This window comes from Mustelus asterias, chromosome 7 (genome assembly GCF_964213995.1).
Source record: "Mustelus asterias chromosome 7, sMusAst1.hap1.1, whole genome shotgun sequence".
NCBI lineage: Eukaryota > Metazoa > Chordata > Chondrichthyes > Carcharhiniformes > Triakidae > Mustelus > Mustelus asterias.
This window is the reverse complement of record NC_135807.1, coordinates 57,373,560-57,379,512: the sequence shown is the minus strand read 5'-3', so window position 1 is coordinate 57,379,512 and position 5,953 is coordinate 57,373,560. Positions and strand designations below refer to the sequence as shown.

General features: G+C 44.5%; 1 non-coding gene across 1 annotated transcript; it reads left to right on the top strand.

Annotated features, from left to right (window-relative positions):
* The first annotated feature begins 5,364 nt into the window (after positions 1 to 5,364).
* Positions 5,365 to 5,437, top strand: trnak-uuu (transfer RNA lysine (anticodon UUU)). Its single transcript has one exon. It is a non-coding gene; the product is annotated as a tRNA-Lys (tRNA).
* Positions 5,438 to 5,953: the final 516 nt, after the last annotated feature.

Below are 5,953 nucleotides of genomic sequence, written 5' to 3'. Positions count from 1 at the left end.
CTAGTCCACGCTCTCGAAGCCTGCAGCTATGACCCGCTGTGACTCAGGCATGCCTTGGACCCTGCCACCAATACAACCACTTCCAACTCAAGCTTTCCACTGTGGACACCACCCTAGCAGTATTGGCTTGTGTACTATACGATGCTGGCAAAATTTCCTGTGCCTGCAGTTCGTGGGACTTCTTCCAATAGCCTCGCAGTTCCTGCAGTGTTACTGACAACTCCTCCTGCATTCCCCGGTTCTGTTGCTGCATCTCCTGCAGCTGAGGGTGAACTAATCCCAGCAGCCTGGCAGCTGGTTTGGACTAGTTCTTCGAGGTGCCATTTTCCTAACGTGACTACCTGTTTGTCCATCGTTAGATCTTTTATGCAGATCTCCGTTGTTAACACTGTACAGCTGCAGCCACCTTGGACAAGTCATGCACCCAGAGGGTCCATGGTGGTGAGAATTGTATCAAGGCTCCTTTATCGCACTAAGTGGTGTAAGATTGCGACTCACAGCTCGCAGAAAAAAACAACGCCTTTCACTCCTGTTTTCTCGCTCTCTCTGCACTTAGAATTTTCTCCCTAAGACGGTGCCTACGGATGTTTTCTTGTGCATTCAGCTGTGCAGGGTTAGGCACTGAATCAGCTCTAAGTGATGCACAGCCCATCACTCCGTATGTTTCCGGTGCATGTACAACACACCTTCACAAGCATCCTTCCGAGGCTGGAACGCTGCCTGCGCCATGCTGGAAGTGGCCGGAAGCAGATGAAGCACCAATTCTTGGACTCCTGGCTCTCATTATGCTGATAGCAGCAACACCACCGAGTCCAATTTTCCAGCTTTAATGTCCAATATGCAATTTTGTGTAATCCCACCTCACACTGTTCTGGGGAAAGCTAGGATCACTGAAAGAATATCAGTACAATCTGAACACCTGCCTTTTTTTCCCCGACAAACAAGCTGTGATTAACCACAGATAAACTGGTCAATGCAGGTTCTTTCACCCCAGTGACCTGTTGAATGGCTAACCAGTCAATACTCCATAAACCATGAGGCTTGTCTATTGGTGAAGTAGCTCTCTTTCCCCCTTTCCAACTTGTCGTTTGTAGTGTGGTTCTTCACTGAAACCCCTCCATCATGGGCTAGTGTGGCTGTGACAGCTCTGGCAGTCACAGGTGCTGCTCACAGACTGGCATCAAGAGCAGGAAGCGTAGAGAGGGAAATGGTAATCAAACTGATGAATCCAACATCATTTAAGTACATTGATTGCTTAATTGAGCTACATTTCCAAATTACCACTTAAATTACTGTCATATAGTTTTAATTTGAGCAGGCCATCTGTTTTTTTTTATTTCTAATGGTGCTGTCAGTTTGGGGGAGCAGCAGTGTTTGGAGTTGTTCTGCTGCTTCTTTATTCAGCTGCAGTTCAACAGGATACTGTGTGCAAATCCTCCTTACATTCAAATGTTGATCTTCTGATCGGGGCGGCACGGTGGCACAGTGGTTAGCACTGCTGCCTCGCAGCACCAGGGACCTGGTTCGATTCCTGGCTTGGGTCACTGTCTGTGTGGAGTTTGCACATTCTCCCCGTGTCTGCGTGGGTTTCCTCTGGGTGCTCCGGTTTCCTCCCACAGTCCAAAGATGTGCGGGTTAGGTGGATTGGCCATGCTAAATTGCCCCTTAGTGTCAGGGGGACTAGCTAGGGTAAATGCATGGGGTTATGGGGATAGGGCTTGGGTGTGATTGTGGTCGGTGCAGACTTGATGGGCTGAATGGCCTCCTTCTGCACTCTAGGATTCTATGATTCTCTGCATCGATTCTAGGTGTGTCAATTTGCTTTGACACACCTGTTGCTCTTTTAGTATTTATTACTGGTACAGTCGAGTACTTTTATTCCTGAGTCTTTTGCAGCATCATTGATTTTCCGACTTCTGCTTTTTCTTCAGTGTTTGTTGTTTCCCTCATCCAAGAGTTTGGTCTATAATGCTCCTTATCCCTCATCCCAAATCACACATGATCAAATTTGCTCCATAACCAAAGGCTCTGATCAAATGTCATCTGATAAACCACGATCAAACCTCCTGGCAGCCATTTAAACAAAGTTGCCAAACCAACCATGTGTGGCATGGCGACACAGTGGTTAGCACTGCTGTCTCACAGCGCCAGGAACCTGGGTTCAATTCCCGGTTTAGGTCACTATCTGTGTGGAGTCCTCATGTTCTCTCCGTGTCTGCGTGCATTTCCTCTGGGTCCTGAAAGACGCACTGGTTAGATTCATTGGCCATACTAAATTCACCATCAGTGTACCCAAACAGGCGCCGGAGTGTGACGACTAGGGGATTTTCCCGGTAACTTCATTGCAGTGTTAATGTAAGGCTACTTGTGACACTAATGAAAAAAGCCAATCTAATGAACTTTGATACTGTAATTATCACATTCTCTTCTGCTCATATTCAAGCACCAAGCAAAGCAAAGTTTTATACAGGTGAAGAGGGGAAACAATGTAAATGAAACAAAGGTTGCCATCTAATGATACTTGGATGCCCAGAGCCTACTGATGACATTTGAAAGCCCACAGGCTAGAAATAATGGTCGAAGATTTCCTCTGTGCGTTAGATGATGAACCTGTTCTTAATAAATGAGTTTTATTACATATAGTACATGGGGGAAATCTTTCCCACAAGAGTACTTGGCTGGAAATCACATCTTTTTAAAAATTACTCTTCCTGTGAGCACATAAGATTTCTTTCATGAACCACTCTCCCAAGCATCATACATCAAACATATTAACATCATATCTCTAAACACTTCCTCTGAACTCAGGTTCTGAATTTTAATATTTTGTATTTCCCAAGTTGTGCATTTAAAATGTAGAATTTTTTGCACTTTTAAAGAGACAATATTTCATATGGTATTTTTCCAGATGTAAGCAACTGTCAATCAAAACTATAGATAGGGCAATATTTCTCTAGTTGTGCTGATTTTAAAAAAAGACAGATTGTGAGGAATATTAGATAAACAGCCAGTGCACTGGCGATTTCCCTTTATATAAATGTGGAAAATCTGCATTTTGCTCTTCAACGTGATCTATGGCAATAATGCATTGCCGACTTTGCATCTGCCTGATTAAACCACCACAAACTCCAGAAAGGCTTTTGGTATTATCCTTATTTCAATATTTGCAGCAAGCCTCAACAAGGATTCCCACCTAAATAAGCTTACCACTTTGGGGGGATGGCAGGGCAAGTGGGTGAATAACGGGACCCAGGGGCAGCTAGCGATGAAGTTATTTTTACCTTGGCAACAAGGAATTTGTAAAATCTACTGAAGTAGATTTGCCAATCCAACGTGGACGTTACTTGTAGCACAGATAAAGGAAAACCAATGGATGTGGTATATTTGGATTTTCAGAAGGCATGGGATTGGGGGAATCCATACCGGTATGGATTAAAACATTGAGTGTATTCAAGAGGCAGCTGGATATAGCACCTGGGATGAATGGGAACAAAGGTTGTGGGGAAAAAGCAGGATTAGGCTATTGAGTTGGATGATCAGCCATGATTGTAATGAATGGGGAGCAGGCTCGAAGGGCCAAATAGCCTCTGCCTATCTTCTATGTTTCTACGAAAACTGGTTAACAGACAGAAAGCAAAGACTAGGAATAAATGGATCATTCTTAGAATGGCATTGTTATTAATGAGGTACCTCAAAGATCAATGTTTGGCACACAAACGTTCACAATCTATATAAATGATTTGGATGTGGGGACGACTTGTAAGAGCATGCAAATGGTTATTGGATAAACATATGGATGATATTGGAATAGTGTAGATTAGAGGGGCTTTAGATTGGTTCCACTGGTCGGCGCAACATCGAGGGCTGAAGGGCCTGTACTGTGCTGTCATGTTCTATGTTCTATTTCCAGATTTTCTAATTACACAAAACTGGTTGGGAATGTAAGGGTGAAGAGAATGCCAGGAAGTTTCAAGAGGTCTTGGATAGGATAATTAATTCGAACATGGGGACAAGTTGAATATAATGTGAACACGTGAAGTTATTCACTTTAGTAGAAGAATACAAGAAGGCAGAATATTTCTAAATGGTGTGAGGTTGGGAAGTGCGTGTATCCAAAGGGACCTGGGTTTCCTTGTTCATGAGTCACTAAAAGCTAGCATGCAGATGCAGCAAACAATTAGGAAGGTAAATTATATGTTGGCCTTCATCACAAGGGGATTTGAGTACAGGAGGAAAGATGTCTTTCTGCAGTTGTATAGAGCTTTGGTGAGATTCACCTGGAATGTTATGCACAGTTTTAGTCCCATTATCTAAGGAGGATATACTGCCATAGAAGGAGTGCATCAGAGGTTCACTAGATTAATACCAGTGTGGTGAAACATTGTTGGTTCCCACCAGGTAGTACTGAGCCATGGTCTGGCCAGTACTATGAGTCTGTAGATATGTTACTGTTGGGGTTAGGGTTGGGCTGTTCTACCTGTTAATATAGTCCTTATGGTACACCCCAGTCGGCTCCGCCTCCTGGGAGAGGTATAAAGGTCACTGCTCTGCCTGGTGACCCTTTAGTCTGGGATCGTATACTGTATATGGTAGCTCTGTTATTGTTGGCAATAAAAGCCTTTATTTCCCGAGTACATCCAGCCTCTCGTGTGTTATATCGCGCATCAACCAGGGATGGTGGGATTGTTTAATGAGGAGATATTGAGGAGACTGTGCCTGTATTTCAAAGAATGAGGGGTGGCCTCATGGAAATTTACAAAATAACAGTAGCAGGGTGGATGTAGATGTTTCCTCTGGCTGGTGAGTCTGGAATCTGGGGATGTAATCTCAGAATAAGGGGCAGACCATTTAAGAGTCAGATATGGAGGTATTTCTTCACTCAGAGGGTGGTGAATCTTTGAAATGTTCTACCCTAGAAGGCTGTGGAAATCGATAGATTTCTGGAGACTAATGGCATAGAGGGATACGGAGATAGTGCAAGAAAGTGGCTTTGAGACAGATGATCAGCCGTGATATAATTGAATGGCAGAGCAGGCTCAATGGGCCGAATGGCCTACTCCTGTTCCTACATTCCATTATGTTCCTCTGCCTTAAAATCAAGTTGCAACTTGATTTTACCAACATTGGATTAATCATAAATATAACCAGATTTAGCCTTCAATGTTCCAAAGGCAATAATGACAGAATATGTGATGTATGATGCCACTCTGCCATTATGTGACCATGGTAAACTATCCCTCTTCATCCTTCTCAACCTGTCTTTCATGTGGTTGGCCACACCTTCCTTCTCCAAAATCTTCCAACATCGTCCAGCTGGGTGGGACTGCACCAGCCTGGTTCCATTGTTATGTATCTAGTCATAGAGCCCAGATAGCTCAGTCGATAGAGTATCAGACTTTTAATCTGAGGGTCCAGCGTTCAAGTCCCTGTTCAGGCAATGCATTTATGGGTGGCACAGTGGTTAGCACTGCTGCCTCACAGCGCCAGGGACCCGGGTTCGATTTCCGGCTTGAGTCATTGTCTGTGCGGAGTCTGCACGTTCTCCCTGTGTCTACGTGGGTTTCCTCCGGCTGCTCCGGTTTCCTCCTACAATCTGAAAGACATGCTGTTTAGGTGCATTGGCCATGCTAAATTCTCTCTTAGTGTACCCGAACAGGTGCAGGAGTGTGGTGACTAGGGGATCTTCACAATAACGTCATTGCAGTGTTAACATAAGCCTACTTGTGACACTAATAAATAAACTTAAAAACATAGACAGAGTCCGTAATTTTTCCACCTCGCCTGCCTGAGGCTTGTAAAATCCCCCCCGAGGCCAAGGGAGAATGCCATTCTGTGAGCCTCGCCCGCCCGGATTCCGGGACAGGCAAGGCGGTAAAATTCCAGTCAGAGTGTCACCTGCAAAGACTTCTCATCCTGTTCCTGCACTATTACCTGTGGATACCCAAGGATCTAT